Raw genomic sequence first — 18,736 nt, 5'->3', positions numbered from 1 at the left:
TGGGGTCTTCTTTAGGCTCTGGGATCAGCCACTCCCGTCCCAAGATCCTGATGATCTGATGCAGATCAAACTGAAGACTCTGAGTTTTCTTTGGTCTTGGGTACCTCCACTAACGTGATTTCCAACCTTCCTAGAGCAAGCCCCTCCATGTCTAGTCTGAGCTTTGCAAAGACCATGTATTTTAATTAAAGACTTTAATTAGTCTGCCCATAATGTGTCAGAGCTCTCATGCTGAGACATAATTAATGTCTTACCTCTACCTTGCAACTTCCGCTATGTGTGTGCTTTCCAAATAAATCTGCTCTTGTGTTTGAAGGGACAGAACAATAACAGCACTTGGCACTTCCTCCTGCTGGAGTAACTGAGTTGTGCATTTATCAAGTGGCTTTCTGTGAAGCTGTCCAAAGGGCAGCAGAGAGCTGTGTGTGCACTCAGCACCTCGTGAGATTGGGCCTCCAGCACATAATCAATATTTACAAATTGTGCCCCAACCTTAAGGCAGCCTGGGACATTCTGGGGATGCTGGGCTTTGTTTGATTTCCAAAAGCAAAATACCGAAGGCCAGCGTCTGAGGGATGTTGGAAACCAAATTGTTGACACTCAAAATTCAAAGAAAAGCTCTCCTAAACGGCTCAGTTTCCATTTTGGCACTGAGATGAGAGTTGACATTGTCGGGATTGCAGCACGTTGGGTCTGAGGCTTAACTGCAAAGGAGCTTTTAGTTCTGGGTGATCTCTGGCTGTTGGGACTTGCAGCTCCTTCTACAAATGAATCATACAGAGACACCCCAGCACTGCAGAGCTGGGGCAATAATCTAAAGAAAAGGGGCTCAATGCACAATGAGCATCTCTGCTGTCCTGCTGAGATCCTGGCTCCTCCCTGGCTGTGGAGAACCCATTCCTCATCCCAGTCCTGCCTGCCCCAGTGCTCACCCCACGTCCCTCTGCAGTGCCAGTTATGATGTGTAACTAAACCTGGAGGCCCAGAGGCCGGGCTGTTGTTGAGTCACTGCTTCAGCCGGGCCCTTTATTGTTATTAACGATGAGATCCTGTGGCTGGGCCGCTAATGAGCCTCAGCTCCCTCCCGTGTGTTTACTTTTCTTCTCCCTTCCAACTGTCATTCCAGACTAAATTACTTCTGCCTGCATCTTTGTCAGGGAACAGGGTACCAGCACCCCCACCCCAGCTCGCCCTGTGCTCCCGTTCCAGGCTGCTTCCACCCCTGTCCCTGCGTTCTCTGAGCAGAGTACGGCGCATCCTCTCATCTGTCTTACTTAAGTGGCACGAGGCGCCTCGGCACTGGATGGAGACATCATTTTTATTGCGCCGAGTTCTGGTGCTTGTTTTTGCTCTGAATTATTTACTAACCCACTCCTGAGCGGGGAGAGGCGTGGGGCTGGAGGAGAGAGGCAGCGTCTTTAGATTGGGCGGTGGGAGGAAGAGCAAACAATTTTACAAGCATCACTCAGAAACTCTGCTGTGATTTTCTCGCCTTTGTTCCATCTCGTGTTAAACATGTTTGTGTCAGGCAAACAACCCACATTAGATGGAATTTCACACCATTCAAAGCATCAGTGTCTCCAGCCTTAATGTGTATTATGTTCAAACATGCAACGTAATCCATCACAAACCCCTGCAGACCTCGCGCTTCCCTCCCGATTTATCTGCTCGAAGCTCCCTCCCCTCACGCACGTAGCCAACCTTCTGTCGGTGGGTTTTTTTATTTATTTGGAAACAGCAGAGCAGATTCTCAGTCAGTGTTCACTATCACAGCTCCTCTGGCTCCCTGCCCGTGGATTTATCCCAGCAGAGGGGCCGTGCCCGTTGCTGGCTGGAATTTGCGGCTGCGGGATTAACCAGGGGGGTTTATCCCGGGGTCTGTTCCCAGCACACCCAAACTGACCAAACCTCTCTCATCACACCCTGCACGGCTGTCAGGGCCTGCCTCTCCCTGGACTCACCTGGAAAAAATCCATTGTTTGGCCAGGAGGAAAATGTTTGGAAATGAAGCACGAGGTTTGCACAAGGAGGGAAGGCAGCTCTGGAGGAGCCTGACCCGGAGCAGCAGCACTGCTGCTCTGAGGGGTTTGCAGCTGTGAAAAGGAGCAAAATGGACTTGAAAGGGGAAAAAAGCTTTGGGTTTGTTTGCAGGACTTAATGCAAACAGAGCCACAACCAACAAACCCAAACCCACTCCAGTAGGGAGGAAAAATCTGTACTTGGTGTGAAGCAGAAGAGCAGTGATTCCCCTGAAAAGGATCCTGAAGTAAGTATCAGGGATACTTTAGATTATAACAGATACTGAATTAGATTCTATTGAAACAGTGGAGTTTTAATTTAAAGAGCAGCACTGTGCTGAAAAACACACCGGTCTTCATTGAGAAGGCTTTCCTTGCAAAGAGATCTCCAGTGAATTTTCAGCCATTTGTGAGTCTATCTGGCTTTTCTGATAGAAATAGCAGGAAATATTGTGGCATGTCTAATTCTGTTTTTCACTGGAGACTTAATTTTTTTCCTTCAAACTCATTTTTTTTTAGCGCAGCCTCCCCATCTCAGTTCATTTTTTCGCAGAGCACATCTTCATCTCTCATCACTCAGCGCTCACCATTTAGCGTATCAACATGGCAATTTCTGCAAAGCAGAAAGCAAAGCCATTAACATTTGAAGTGGAAATTTTGAGTTTCTGATCATTAAATAGCTTGGAAATGTAGGAAAAAATAACCTCCCTCTCCTTTAGTCCAAAGCTCCCAAATAAAACCCTCAGATGAAGGGGTCTGGATGAGTTTGGGTGCTTCCCCCAGATGGGGTGACAATGACCATTGTTCACTTTTGACTTTCCACATCGATCCCACGAATCAGGGGAAGATACAACAGCTTTGTCTGAGCCCTTTGTGTAGGGAAAAGGGGTGGGGGGCCCTGACCAGGCTCCCCAGGGAATGGTCACGGCCCCAAGGCTGTTTGGACAATGCTCTCAGGGATGCGCAGGGTGGGACTTTGGGCTGTCTGTGCAGGGCCAGGAGTGGGATGGATGATCCTGTGGGTCCTTCGCCACTCAGGACATTCCGTGATTCTCTGAAGGGACTCCCAGCTCACGGTGAGTCGCTGATGTTTGGTGACCCCGCTGCAGCAGTGGGGCTTTTTGCAGGACCAACCGTGAGCTCATCCCTGGGGATGTCCCAGAACTGCCCCTTCCGAGGAAAGGGCCTGGTCCCGCAGCTCCTGCTCTGCAGGGTGGGTGCACACCTGCTCCAATGTTTGCAGAACCCCTCGTTCGTGTTTGAAGCTGCTGAGACTCCCAGGGCTGGGGAGGGAGCAGAAGGGGGAGGCTGGGCTGGGCTGGCCTGGCTGCGTGGGGGGAGATGGAGCTCTGTGCTCGGGGCCAGCTGTCTGCTCCCCCTTCCTCAGCGCTCCCTTCACGCCTTCCCCAGGCACTGCCAGACTCCGTGCGAGGAGCCGTGTTTGTCCTGGTGCTCCATCTGCTCCCGCTGCCATCCCGGGGCTGCTGCTGGCTCTGGGGCTGCAGGGACCCCGGCTTTGTGCCCAGCACAGGGACCCAATTTGCACCCAGCACTTGCAGGGCCTGGGCAGCACCCAGGGGAGCGGCGGGTGGGACACGGGGCCGTGGTGGGGTAGGGAGCATCGATGGCTCTGCTCCAACACCGTCAGCAAACATCCCTCCCCAGCAGCCCTGAGCCTGCATGTCACAGAACCCATGGCACAGAATCCCAGCAATGTTAAGGGTGGGAAAGACCTCCAAGATCAACCAGTCCAACCTTTGGCCAAATGCCACCATGCCCAAAGTGGCACCTGTACCCATCTCCTGGACACTCCCAGGGATGGTGACTCCACCACTGCCCTGGGCACCCTGCTCCAAAGCCTGACCACTCCTCCAGGGGAGAAATTTTCCCTGCTCTGGACTGTGACTGCTGATTGTTAATAATCACAGGAGATACTCCAGATGTGCCATGAGTGGCACAGATTTCCCAGAGCAGCTGTGGCTGCCCCACCCCTGACAGTGCCCAGGGCCAGGTTGGACAGGGCTTGAAGCGCCCTGGGACAGTGGAAGGAGTCCCTGCCCATGGCAGGGGTGGAATTAAGTGATCTTGAAGTCACTTCCCACCTAAACCCTTCTAGGATTTTGTGTTTCTCTGATCCTGCTGCACCTGCCCCTGATTTGGGACATTGGGGTAGTGAACACGGGACTTGGGACTGTGGCTGCAGCACATTTTAGGTTCCAAGATCAAAAACATCAGTTACATATTTTAATGTGTGTGATTTAGGGAAATATGGTCCATTCCATCTGCTTTGCATTAATTTGAATGACTGATTAAAAATACAGGTTGAGATATTACAGCTACTAATAATTTCTCCACATGGCTGGCTCTTAACGGATCGAGGGAAAATTGGGAATAAGGCTTTTTATCAATTTCCACAGGCAAGCTTTGCCATAATCCTTTTATTTCGTCAAGAAATGTTTGTTTGTAGACATTTTATTTGTTTAACAATTTCCCTCTTCTTCTTAATCTTTTCAGTAATTATTTCATATTCTATAAATATTTAAACTAATTTCATTCTTCATAAGAATTATTCTATTTCACTTCGTCCTTTTCCCAGTGAGCTTCAGCTCCTTCCCAAGCCCCTCAGCCTGGGATCCTACTGATCATCCCTGGTATTGCCCAGAAGACTCAGCTGCCATTCAAGCCCCAAAATTAGGAATAATTTTCTGTGGCTTCTCCCAGGGCATTGCTTGTCCTTCACCTGCTTTTATGGACTCGTTTGGCCCTTGACTTCCTGACCTCATGGTCTGAATTGAACACTGCTTTGTCTTTTGTAATCCCTCACCAGCCCATCCTGCAGCACGATTTTTAACTTCCTCCAGGTTCTGCATCCAAGAAAATAAGCAGAATACTGAGCAGGGAAAGAGATGTTTCATTAACACCAGCACTGACATCACAAATATATCTTCTAATTGCTCCTCTAAAAGTGAAATCAATAGCTGGGCTTGCACAAGGGCTGAGACATTTCTAAAAAATTCCACGTGCCATTTTTATTGGAGATGAATGTTGCTGAGAATTGGAGAGCTACTGTTTGCATGAGTGATCTGCCCAATTTGCTGCATATTACTCATAAATCTGGGAAGGAAAAAAAGTTATGTTGAAGTCGTCTCTTACAAAAACACGGGCATTAGATCAGTGAGGGAAGGCAAACATAACAGATGAAAGCCATTAGAGCTGGCTGGGCTTCTGCTGATTTCGTTCCTTGAATATTTCCACTTTACCAGCTTAGAGAATACATCTGCTCCTGACCTTGACCTCCCCACCGTGTTTATTGTGTTTGGGTGAGGAAAAGGAGAATACATTAAAACCCAAATTAAGGGGAGGAACAAGATCTATCCTCGCACACGTTTGGTGAGCAGCGAGCTCGCTCTCCTTTCAGATGACACATTCCAAATTTGTTAAGACAACAAGGCTTTAACAAGGTCAGCACAAGCCTGTGACAAACAGCTCTGAGATGATTTGGAATTCACCAGGGTTTGTTTGTTGTGGTACCCACACGGTGCCTGCAACCTGACAGGGACCTGCTTTGGAGGGGCTGGCACAGGAGGAGTTCAAACTCGTGGTTCTCCAGAGCCTGGTGGATGAAAAGGGTGGATTCTGTAGAGCAGAACTGCTCAGCTCAGTGTCTGGAATGGGAATGGGCTTGTGGCGGGGTTAAAACTGCAGAGCTGGAGCAGGCTTGGTCAAAGCTGGTCCTTAAACATCTCCTACCCAAAAGCTGCACAGTCATTTCCAGTGTCCCGTAAGCGGTGCCAGCTTCTAGTGGGGAGTGGGAACGCCACACACAGGCCAGGCCATGGAGGCGTGGGGTGTGAGTGGTTTCCAGGTGGATTTAAACTTGGGAAGCTGTTTAATCTCCTCGGCAGCGAGGCAGTGATGGGGTCTGTGGAGCAGAGGGCTGGATGAAATCAGGTGGTGTTTGGTTACAGACTCCAGGCTGCCGAGGCAGTGTGGGGGCAGGCTCAGAGCTGCTGACCCAACTCCATCACAGGTGACCTCTTTTTGTCGAGCCCCCGCTGCCGATTGTTCAATTTGGTTGTTTTTGTTGCCTGAAACCACTCATTTCAGCACTTGCATAAATACTGTTCCCGCTGCCCGAGACCTTGGGGCTTTCATTCCCGGATTTGTGATTGCTGGTAAATGTCATCATTTCTTGCATTGTGCAAATGCTTCAGAACGTGGTGTTCCAGCTCTCAAAGGCAAGGTCAGGGTGGGATGACAAAGGGAATGTGTTCAGTCACGCTGTTAAATGAAAGCTGGGCTTACAATGAAGGGGGAATGACAACTGCTGATCCAGGAGATGGAGAGGCACGGAGTTGTCAGGATTTCCATGGGTTTGAGGCAGAAATTTCCCATCTTGAGTTTTTGTGATGGAGCCCTTTTGGAGGGTCTGTGTTTCCCCATCTCCTGCTGTGACTCAGGACATCCCCTGAGGAAAAAACAAGGGGAGCTGCAGCTCCTTTTCCAGAGCATCTGGTTCAGGTGTCGCTGCTTTGATCCTTTGACACCAGCTCTGGCTCAGGTGTCTGGTGAGGGAGACTTCCAGCAGGACACGTTTGTGCTGCGAAATGACTGATGCCAGTCCGAGGATTAAACCTGTGGTGCTGGTTTTCTATTTCTCAGTGTCCTGTAAACCCAGGGTAGACTCTCCCTGGTGTTGATGTGAAATATTGTCCATGAGGATGTTTCCTCCAGCTCTCTCCCGAGCCCAGGAGCCAAAGCCAGTTGAGACCTTTGCGCTTCCTTTAGCCACAGCTGCCAAATTAAATCCCCTGCACTGGCACCGGCGCTTTCCACAGCTCTGAATCAATTCCTCCATCACTCCCCATTCTTAGCTGTGATTAAAAACATGTGTCCCCTAATTAAGCTAACGAGGGATGGTTAATTGGCACACAGCCCCCCTCTGAGTGTGCTTGTTAGTGTCACTGTTCTGACAGGAGAAGGAGCACAAAGGAAGGGCAGAGGGTCCTGCCAGAACTCGGGGTTGGCCCCGGGGTGCAGCTTTGTTTGGGTGGCAGCTGTGGGTGGAGGGCAGGGGGAGCTGGGACAGGGCTGGCACTGCGGTAAAATGGGGATTTTGAGGTGCTGGTGACCCTTCCTAGTGCTGCCTTGCCAAAACTGTGATTTGAATCCCCAAGGGAGGTGAAAGAGTTAAGGATTGCGTCCCCGTTGTCCCAACTTCACTTAATTAAAAAGAAAAAGAGAACGGTAGAGCCAAGAGCTGCCAGGAGCAGCCCCTGCTCTGAGAAGCACCCACTTGGCTTTTGCTGTGGGAAAGGTTAAGTTTTATTTTATTATCACTTGTGTTCAAGGCAGACTCAAAGATTTCTCTGGAGATCAAACCCCTGTCATGGTAACAGCTCTGCTCTCACCTGGGACTGACATTCCCTTGAGGAAGAGCCTGCAGTCACTGAGCTCTCGGGAACTTGGGGAGAGGCTTTTCTTCATCAGTGTTTTCCTGGCAAAGACTGGGCCTTGTCACCAGAGCTTGTCACCAAACCCTGCACTAAATTAGATTTTTTTTTTTTTTTGACATAAAGCTTTTGAACATGACAAGTTTGAAATATTCACTGTCTCTGTGGCTGGGATTTCCAGAGTCCTGCTAGAAATGTTCTTCTTGAGGATAACAGGAAGGGTGCAGGGGACTGGAGCAGAGCTGCAGAGGGCTGTGGACACACCAAAGTGGCAAAAACAGAGTCAAAAAGGGCCAGCAGTGGGTGAGGCAAGCCAGGCTGTGGAGCTGTGGGGTCAGGCACAACATCCCTTTGGGTTAGTGCAGGGTCTGCAGGATGTGGGATTGGTGGAGCTGGCAGTGTGTGGGGCAGGATGAATCCCCCTGCAGGAGGGCAGGGAGGGGCTGGCTCAGGGCACAGCTGCACCTGGCCAGGTACACTCAGCAGGTTTTCCATGATGTCCTTCCTCAGGCCAGGCCTGCAGCACCTCTTTCCCGATCCCCCCGACCCCAGAGGGACAGACAAAGGGTCAGTGGAGCTGTTTGGCTGCAGAGCTCGAGGATGGAAGAATCCCAGCCCTGGCACAGCCCTCGCTCCATCTGCAGCCTCGTCAGGGATATTGTCCCTCATCATTTTTCTTCTCCCCCTGTTCACTCGAGGCTTTCCTGTTCCAAGGCCGAGCTCTGCCCGCTGCAGGCCTGGGCTGGGCAGCAGGGCTGCCTCTGCAAACGAGGCTTTGCCCATCAGACCTCTCGGTCTGGGTGCTCAGCACGGCCGGTTTGCCGCTCCTTCCATCCCAGTGCCATCCCAACACAAACACCAGACAGACTGGAGCCCACGCTGCCCTGCAAGCTGGCAGCTGCTATTTTGGCCACACTGCTTTTTATTGAGAGCTAATTAAATATGCTCTTTTAAGAGCCTGCCCTGCGATGGGTAAAGCCCAAGTGACGCGTGGAGCGTGTGGCAGTGGCAGGGAAATTTCAAGCACCTCACATCTCTGTCCTGGGTCTGCTCTATCAGGCTGCAGAGGGGACAGGGAGAGATGAAACCACATGAAAGCACCTTGCTTTTATCAATTGCTTGTATCTGGTGCTTCAGGTTGAAGCCTTCCTGAGGAAATCTCTCGCTTTCATGCCAGATGCAATCACCTATTTCCTTCCATGGCTGGATGCACGAACTTCAAAAGTCGAAACTCGCTGTGCTCTCAGATCTGGTGGTGGCTGCAAGGGACCACTGGGATTAATTCTGCTTGGCTTTGAGTAAACACAGCCCTGGTGCTTGGGAGCTAATCCTGGGTTTAGCACTTAGGCTCCATCTCACTCTAAATATATGAAATTGCAAGTACCATGATATGGGAAGTGCTCTAATCCCTGTGTTTTTCTGTGCACCTGATCTCCAGGGTCGCAGAGTCTGTGCCTGGGAGATTCCAGCTCTGGAGAAAGGCAGAGCTGGGCCATCCAAGGTTATTTATTGGGGTTTCATTGCTTCATTCTTGTCACCAATACCTGCAGAGCACTTGGCTTCCAAACTTTCAGGGCCGGAACCACAGCCTTGCCCCCAGTTCATGCCATGGATCACCTGCAATCCAGGGAATCATTGGCATGGGAGGTGGAGGAGCATTTACACCCTCATGGCAGTGAGGTGAGGAGGGAGCTGGGCTGTGCCAGTGTTGGGTCTGAGAGTTCCCTGGGATACTGAGCTCTGCAGGGATGGGAAGTGGGGTTCCAGATGGGTTTAATGCATTATGTGAGCTCCAGCCCTGAGGAGTGCTGATCTGAGCCCACAGCCCCGTTCCACCTGCTGGCTGCTCCCAGCTGGAAACGCATCTCAAACTCTGCTCAAGTGACAGATTTGTCATCAAATCTACTCTGTTCTGTCTGGGCTGATAAGGATGCCACTCCATGGATCACTCGAGGAGAGGTGTCTCAGAGACAGAGAAAAGCTCATATTTCTGCTCACTGAGGTGTTGCTGACACAATTTAGCATGTGGTACCCAGCTCATTTGGAATTCAGTGCCGACTTCATCCGCATCATAAAGTGAATCCTGTTTTACAATTCCCTTGAACATTCTCTAAATGATGGCATCTGAAAACAAGCAGCACAGTTTATGTGGTGGAATTGTGCTGCTGAAATTAATTCTTAGCTGTATAATCCAGGCTATCAGTCAGACACACGCCAGGAGAGGGGCTGCAGGGACTGGGAACTGAGAGACCCAGGTGCCTGCACAGCTCAGCTCTGAGAGGCCTCATTGCTGGACTGCCAGGGCTAGAGGAGCAGGCATGGTAAATAAAATGGAAGTTGGCCCTGGAAAAAAATCATGTGAATTGAGTCAGAATTTGGGGGGGGGGGTGTTCGTTTTCCCATATTTGCTTGTGAAAATCAAGGCCTTTCTTAGAAACAGTTCAGTTATAGTGAAACAGATCCATGCTGCAATTCCTGGCTCTGGTTTTCCAGCTTGGGTGCCTGACTTGCTCTGGTAGCACCAACCTCTGCCTCATTATCTTATCTCTAATGCTGCCACTTCCTTGGCAAGTGATCCTGGCCTAAAAAGCAGATGCAGACACACAGGTGGAGGCTTGCAGCGTGTCAGGTTTGTCAGTTGATTTAGAACTTCTTGTATTTCAATAATTCAGAGGCAAAGATGCTTCAGTCACCAGAGGAGCAGCAGTTGGGCAGTGATTGCTGATCTGAGTCAATAAATGATGGATAAGTGCACGTTAATGTCGGACCTGTGGTCCAGGTGTGTAAATCCCCCTCTAAAGCATCCTTGGAGTTATGGCTGGGACGTTCAGCTCTGAGGGATGCGAGAAGCAGCCTTCCCACAGAGCTGAAGTGAAACACTTCCATGCTAATGGTTGGTTTTAAAATTAGTTTTACATCTCACCTCTTGTGGAACGTGGAGGTGCGCCCGGAGCTGCCGGGGAGATCCAGGCAGCAGTGCCCCAACAAAGCCCTGCTTTCCGTTCAATCAGAGGGGGAGAGCTGCTCCTTTTCTGCTTCCAAGCCTTGCAGGATGTCAGGCCCCTGACAGAGCAGCCGTGGCTGCACGGCACGTCAGGGATCCAGAGCTGTCCAGGGAGACTCTTCCCTCTGCTTCCTGTGCTGAACTGGCATCAAAGACTCACTGGGAGGAATCCCAGCCAGGCAAGGGAAAAGCAGGATCACTGGGTCTCTGAGCAAGAGTCCTTCTTGAAACATAAAGCTGGGCTCGAGGTGGGGACACAATTGAAATATTAGGAGTTAACTGAGATTTTACTGTAGGATAATGCTTTATTTTTATAAAACTGCCTTCTCCTGGTGTAGGGAGAACCAAACCTTGCAGGGTGCTCTGCCTGGAGCTGGTTCTTGTGTCTGACACAGATTCATGGCTGGTGTGGGGTCCATGGAGTTGGCAAAAGCACCTGCTCTGAGCAGAACTAAACCTAAACCATTAGCCCAACCCCTCCAGGCTCTGTCCCACGGCTCTGGGGCGTTCTCAGATGCTCTCCAGTTCCCTCTGTGCCAGATCCTGCTCTGTCCAGCCAGAGAGGAGCTGTGGGAGCTCATCCCCTCATGAATCCTGTGCTGCTCCGTCAGCTCCTGGCCCTGCCAGCTGGGAACCCACTTAGGAAGTTTCAAAGAGAAAGTGCTGTGATTCATTCTTCTGTGACCAATGGATTACAGGCAATTATTCCAAAATTATATCCACATTTCCATCTACTTTCTTTGAAAACAAATAGAACCCAAAAAAAAAAAAAAAAAGAAAACCGAGGAGAGGCAGCTCATTGAACAGTTCTGAAGTGAGAAAAGTGGCTCTCATTACTGCAACTCATCCCCCGTGTTTGGCCTCAGAATCCACAGCTCCTGATTATTATTTGTTTTTTTCCAAGAGGATGCAGATTCCAGTCCTTTCCCATTGCCATTTTCCATGCCTTGGATGTGAACTCCGAGTCCTTCATCTGCTCTTGCTGTTCCCCTTTGTTTGCTGCTCGGGTGCATTGTCAGCAAACCCAGCTGGTTTTCCTCGAACACTCAATACCTCTGGCTGATTTGTTTGCAGTCCTCCTAAACTTTCCTGTTTGCCAGATATCCCAGCCCCTTGATCCAGGCACGGACTGAGCATCCAAACGTGGGGTTTATGCAAAGTCTCTGTAAAGCTGCACGGCCCAGCCTGGCCTGGGGGGGTGAGCCGGTTCCGTGATTCCTGGCTCTGTGCAGGGACTGCAAACGAAGGGGAGCAGCTGATTTCCATGCAAACTCTGCATCTTCTGTGATTAAAGGAAAAAACCAGAAATAAATGAGGCATCACTCTGCTCTTCCCCTCCCTGCTCTGTGCAGAGCAACTCCAGGCAGCTTTGTCTGTACGGTTCAAAGGCTTTGAATATCTCTGTCCTGGAATCAGGGAATGGTTTGGGTTGGAAGGGACCTTAAAGCTCTTCCAGTGCCATGGGCAGGGACACCTTCCACTGTCCCAGGCTGCTCCAACCTGGCCTTGGACACTCCCAGGCATCCAGGGGCAGCCACAGCTTCTCTGGGCAAGAACCTTTCCTACCCTCAAGTTCTGTGCCACCTCCTCTCCAGGCTGTCACCGTCCCTGTAGCCACCTGAAATGGAAGGGATTTGCTTGTTGAGTCAAATTCTGCTCCTCTGAACATCTCCTCCCATCTGGAGTGGGGAATAGCCACATTAAAAATGATTTTATAGTTCATTTCTGCTGCTTAGCACCTGTTGCAACTGATTAATGAAGTAGCTGCAGGTCCTGATGATATAAATTAGGATGATGAACACAGAGCAGCACTGAACATCACAGGCCAGGCTTAATTCCTAAGCTGCCCTAATTTTTTCCTGTGAAGGATTCAGTTTGACTTTTAAGAGTATCGCACACAGAAGAAATGAAAGAATTAATCCCTTTAGCAGGGAAAAAAGGTAAATTTGCACATGTCTGAAACGTCTCGGGTCTCATTTCTTAAACTCTGGATAATGTGGTCAGAGCATCTTCACACAGATCCTGTGGGTAAACACCAGGATTTGATTTAATGATCAGAGTGCTTTAATTAATTGCTTTTCATATTCAATTTGCCTGTGGACACACAGCTGAGTGTCCCCCCCTGCACTCCCAGCTCAGGGGGAAGCAAACCCAGGAAATGCAGTTTTGGGGATTTCTCAGCACCAACAGCCACTCCTGGAACTTTTATCAAGGTAATTGAACAAGCCTTGCCACTATTCCTGTGTCACATCCTGACATTCTCTAATGACTTCAACCCTTTTGTGAGCAGGAATGCATCTGCCTTTATGTATTTACATAGATATACACCCAGCCTGGAAAATCAAATCTAATTTCCTGGCTGCTGAAACCATCTATAAAGGTAAATGCGGGTGCTGGGGCTTTTTCTCTCATTCCCTTTCATAGTCATGATGCATTTCATGATTTCTTTGCTTTACAGCATCCTTTCAAATGACACATTTTATCAGTTCTCTGGGGAGTATTGATGTTTTGCCCTTTTAAACATGTCATTTGATTTTTTTGATGTTCCTCTCTTACTCTCCATCTGTTTTCTTGTAATGCTTTCATTTGGTGGCAATTTTTCATTGAGTCCCCAAAGGTTTTTTCCAGGAGTTGCCTTGAGCTTATTTTTTTTCCCCCCTTGTGTTTGGAAATGTTTGACATGTGACCCAATTCCTCCCCTGGGAGTGGGGCTGCTCCTGTGCTCCCCACAGTCTCATTTAGGGATTTCAGCATGCAGAGCACATTTCCCTGCCTTCAGGATCCCTGGGGATTCAATCAGAGAACAATTTTTAAAAGCAAATGAGGAGAAAAACCCACGGTGATGTTTTAGATTGTGGACAGGGTTTGTGTGGCTTTGGGGAGGTTTCCAAAAACCAAAAATAAAGGGAATCCTGGATGTCAGAGAGCTGTGCTTCCCTGCTCCCCTCTGGTTTTCCTGTTCCTTTCCCAAAAACAATGTTCATGGTCGGATTTCAAATGGGAATTGTCCTTTGGAAATCTTTCCAGAGGTTTCTCTAAGTCAGGGAGTGTTTTGTGAGGGAAACACTGATGGGAAGCCAAGGTCTGAAGGGGGATCCCATGGTGGAAGCTCCTTCCATAGGAGTTCCCCAGTGTTTGGAGGGTTCTGGACCAGTTCTGAACTGGAGAGGTGCCAGCAATTCCTGAGCTTGGACATGAACTGGCTGAGGTCAGGAAGCCTCAAACATGAAAAATTCATCTCTTTTAATTCTCATTTTTAGTGAATTTAATCAAATCTGATTATTTTTAATTTCCTTATCCCTGCTGTTGCTGGCCCAGTTTTCAGCTGAACACCACAAACCCACTCTGGAAATGTCAGAAATCCATGGGAAATGGCTCCATGTGTGAATCCCTCATTTGGGCCCATCATGCCCCTTATGGCCCAGCGAGTTTAACAGGTTGGAGCAGAATTTTATTCCTGGACTTGTGAACGCCACTTCCAACTGTTTGCTACTAAATAACTCCTCTGGAAATAAATCCCAAATTATGTTCAGTGTCTGAACATGGAGGTTGTGTGGGGATGAGATATTTTCCAGCTTGGCTTCGGCAGCCTGAGCTGATATTTTTCAGCAGTTTTTCATGTGCTGTAAAAGATATTTAGATATGGCCAATATATAACCCCGGGATTATCTGGAACAGCGTTTCCAGGTCTGTTCCTATCCAGGATGACTTAAGGGACAAGTGATGTTCAGCTGCATTAGCACAGCAGATGGAGCATTATTCCAGCCTGGATGGCAGGAGAGCACAGAACTCACCTCCAGACTCAGCAGATGTCAATTTATATTAACGAGCAGAGGCAACACACAATATATTTGATTTTCCTTGTAACCTGTCTCCATTACAAAACATCTGCATACATTATACCCCATTCCAGATGTTTAAAATTAATGCTGTAGCAAACAGCTCCCATTTTTGCCTTTCACTGATAATTTTTTTTGTCAGCATAGAAATTAGGTCTGATAAAAATGAGAGAGCTGGTGATGGGCTCGGTGTGTTTGGGAGTCTATTACACCATCAATTGCAGCTCCCCCGGCTGCTAAAAGCAGCAATAAGACAAGACTGCTTGTCACATATTTATGAGCTTATGAACCTTCCTGTCCCTTTTGTTATCCCTTCCCCTGGCAGTGCAGAGACTGAACCCTGAATTAATGCAGGAAGGATGAGGCTCCGCTTTCTGCTCCATCCGTCCTGGTGCCTGGCAGTTTGTAAATGTCACCCTGGAATCAGGCACAAGGAGCCGTGTGGTTGGAGCCATCGAGGCTGGCTGTTGTCACAGCTTCCCAGGAAATGGATGGAGCAGTAATGAGCAGCAGATAAGCTCCTTTAATCTTAATGCCCTTTGTATTTTTCTTTATCTTCGCCACAATCTACAGATGAATGTCCTAAGGGTGCAACCCTAAATCTTCTGTCCACAATCAGCTGTAAATCCTAAAGCTGGAGAGCCTCTGGTTGGCCTGAAAAGAGCCTTTCATGGAAACAGGCAGGGCCTGAAGAGTGGCTGGGAAATTATTCAAGGAATAATTGCAGCAGCTGATCTGGAGAGGTTTTGTGGCGTCTTCCATTTCTCGTTCTCCAAAGCTTTTCCTGTGGCAGGGTTTGATGGAACCTGTGGGAAGCAGAGAGCTCCTGGCCACTGCTCATGAGGAAGAGTTCATGAAGAGCTAAAGGGCACCCAGGGCAGTGGGGTGAAGAAGTGTGGATGTTCACAGGGAATCCCACAAGGGTTTGGGTTGGAAGGACCTGAAATCCCATCCCATTCCACCCCTGCCACAGGCACCTTCCACTGTCCCACGTTGCTCCAACTTGGCCTGGGACACTCCCAGATGTGTTTATACCAACCCATCACACACATAGATGTGTATATTTGATTTTTGGGGTTGGAACTCGGTGAGCTTTAAGGTCCCTCCCAACCCCAGCCTTTCTCTGGTTCCATGATTTGTGTGTCTGTGCATTCCTGGATGTATTCAGGTGCAGAAGATCCCATCCAAACACCCTGGAACAGCACAGAACTCTCACTGTAAATGGTCTCCAGCTGCTCAGGTGTTCTCTCTGTACCAATTTCATTCTGGCCCAAATGAATTTGGCTTTTCCTGACCTAAGGGAGGGATGTGCCTTCCCCAGGGGCAGCCTGGCAGAGCATCCTCGTGCAGGCCAGGAGAAGAAATACATCTGTGTTTAATTTAGTGTGACTCGATTGTTGACTCAACTGCAGGGCAGCAGCACACCCAGGAAAGCAGATAAATCTTTCCTGTGCCATGTGGGGGTTGAGAACAGGGATGGACACTGGAGGCCAGTAATGCTCATTCTCCTTGGGAATCAATAGAATCTGTATTTTATAAATGGCTCCGCTAAACACAAGAGAAAATTCATGAAGTGGCGACAGAAAGAGGCAGAGAATGAAAAGCCGGCTAATTCCTTTCAAACAGCTGATGATTATCAGCAGCCTTGGGAAGCACACCCAGCGGAGGGCACGGAGCAGGAGGCTCCTGTGTTTATTCCCAGCGGGATGATTGCCCTGGCTGTGCAGAGATCCAGGCCTGGCCCCGTATTTCTGCAGCACCCTCAGCCCTGGATGGCCCCGTCACCCCCAGGTACAAACCTGTTCCTGTTCAGCACCTGATAATGGCACTGGGGATCCTCAGAGGCTTCAGGTAGAGCTGGGTAAGGCCTGGATGTTAATCAGCAATTAAATGTGGCATCAGTGGATACGCGGGAAGAGGATTATGAGGTAAAAAAACCCCAAACAACCCAAATGTTTGGGAGAAGAGGACAGGGAGGATGGTTCACAGGTGATTTTGGGGGGAATAAGATGTAGTGGGATCAGGAAAATGCAGGTGAATTTTAGGGTTGAAGTGAAGCTGACAGGGAAGAGAGGTGGGAAAACACAGATTTATGGAAGAGAGCGATGATGAAAAAGGAGCAGGAGAAGAAAAGGTGAAGAGGAGGGAAATGGCAAGTTGAAACAAAAATCAAATCAGGCAAAAGATCAAGCTCAGAGTAAAGTGGAAACCCATCAGCAATAACATTTACTGATGGGGCTGCTGCCCTGGTGGAGTCAGGGATGTGTTTCACTTGCTGAGACTCCAGCCACATTCCCCACAGTCCTGAAGGGATTTTCCTCCTCTCTGCTGTTGCAATCTTCCCTCAGCAAAGTCAGGTGCGAGGTTTGGAGACACAAACCTGGATCTGGCTGAGTTCTGCCAGCCTGGTTTAAAAGCAGGACAGGCAGGAGCAGCAGCTCCTCAAACCTTCCAGGGGTTTCCTCAGCTGGCAAGAGCCGCTCAGGAACGTGGCAAATCCACACCTGAGGCAGCACTGGGGGGCTCGGTCTGACCTTCCCGGCTGCTCCTGGGCTCTGGCTGTGCCTCACCAGCAAAATAAAGATGATTTTGTTTGCAGCACGATGGGAACCTCTGTTGGGCTGGGTTCTGCCGTGTTTGCTGGGGCTCCCTGCACCGCTCCACGAGCGCGTGGGTGAGGATGGATGGCTTTAATCAGGGACACAAAGTATTTATTTTAGATTTTCTCCCAGCGTAGCCCATTTGCAATCCTGCTTCATTGCAAAGGCCAGGGGGGTCACGGACACGTGGAAAATCCAAGGCACTCTCCTGCCTCTGCCACCAAGTCAGAAAGTTTGCAAAGACAAATGGTCCTGTTCCCTCCATGCCCGAGTTTATTCAGCTGGATAATGGCAGCATTAAACCCACGGCAGAGGACAGAGATGAATAGAGCAGAATTCCTCCTGCACCACACAGGTGACAGAAGGAAAAAAGTTGTTAATCCTTTGGAAAAATTGGCCAGCAGTGTGGAATCTGCATTTGTGGAGCTGCAGGAGCAGCGCAGGGCCCTGCAGCTGAGAATGCAGCTGGTCCAGGAGCTGCTGGATAAGGAGGAGCAAGGGGAGCCCGGGCCTGAGCTGCTGGGGCACAGCAAAGTTTGGGAGCCCCGGTGTTCCCTGGAGGGTCCCAGGGATGGGAACAGATTATCCGTGAGATACCAGGAAATCTCCTCCTAAAGTGATCCAAGTCTTTAATCATTATCCCAAAAGCACAAAGCAGCTCCAGACACACACCAGGCTCGCTGAAAGACTTGTCAAGACTGAAAGGGTAATTCACAAATTCACTAAAATTCCCTGCTCCACTGAGCAATGTGACAGCTCTGCCGACCGCAGTAACATTTCTATTCAAACTGGCTTTGGTGCTGGAGCTATAAATATCCCTGCAATATTTCCTGCTTCAGAACATAAAGACAGCTTTACAGTGCTGATAAAATAGAAATTACTTTCTCTCGGAGGTCTAGCTGGAATTTTAATGTCTGTTTTGCAATAAAGCAGCTCCTCCACAATTCGATTTGAGGGAAAGAAAACAAACGGTCTAATTTAGTTACAGTAATGACTCCTCTTGGATTGTTGGCCGCAGCTGAGTCTGGGCTGGGGAAGTTTGTAGTGGTGAGCACGGAGATGATTTTTATTGTAATATGAATCCTTTTTATCCCTTGAATGTATAGATACACACACACCCCTGCTTAATTACAGCCAGGGAAAAACAAGGCCCCGGAAAGTAAAAGGTCATTAAAGTTTACAACATCTGACAGTGTTCCTGGAGAAACTGTGACAGCTCTAAAGCTGCTGACCAAAGATGACCTGCATTAAAAAGGGTTCTTTAATTGAAAAGAGAAGTTGCAACTACTGGGCTCATCAGTGTTGCCTTTAATTATCCATAAATGCCACTCTGGTTCTCGTTAGCGCCTTCAAAGGACAAGGAAAGGATTTTGTCCAGAGTTTTGTTTTGCATTTGTTGGCTGCAGACAGCAGGGAAGAGACCGGGAGCAGTTAAATGGGGAAGGGAGTGAAAAATAATGAAAGACAAAGATTCTCCATTTGCATTTTGGCAGAGGTGGAGCATCCTGAGCACCAAGGACAGGGCCCAGGCCAGGCTGGACCGGGCTGGAGCAGCCTGGGGCAGTGGGACCTGTCCCTGCCCGGGGCAGGGGTGGCACTGGGTGGGCTTTAAGTCCCTCCCAACCCACACCAGTCTGATTTTCTGATTATTGACCTCCTCTGAACTTGCCTTTGCTCTTCCTGCAGAAATCCCTTTCCTCCCCTCGTGCTGAGGTGGCCCTGCTTTGGTCTAAATGGTGCTGGAAGAGATAAAGCAGCTGCAAATAGGACAAAACTTCGGGACAAGTGGCAGAGGTGGGGCAGTGTGTCACTGGCTGACAGC

General features: G+C 49.2%; 1 long non-coding RNA gene across 1 annotated transcript; it reads right to left on the bottom strand.

Moving 5' to 3' along the window:
* Positions 1-378: 378 nt before the first annotated feature.
* LOC121657522 lies at positions 379-3,905 on the bottom strand. Its single transcript, XR_006013660.1, has 3 exons — positions 3,827-3,905; positions 970-974; positions 379-389 (listed from the first exon to the last, which is right to left on the bottom strand). It is a non-coding gene; the product is annotated as an uncharacterized LOC121657522 (long non-coding RNA).
* Positions 3,906-18,736: the final 14,831 nt, after the last annotated feature.

This window comes from Corvus kubaryi, unplaced genomic scaffold (assembly GCF_017639235.1).
Source record: "Corvus kubaryi isolate FWS band 111438036 unplaced genomic scaffold, C.kubaryi_AGA036_p1.0 split1-37355, whole genome shotgun sequence".
NCBI lineage: Eukaryota > Metazoa > Chordata > Aves > Passeriformes > Corvidae > Corvus > Corvus kubaryi.
The sequence above is the reverse complement of the archived record's forward strand: the minus strand, read 5'-3'. Positions and strand labels throughout refer to the sequence as shown.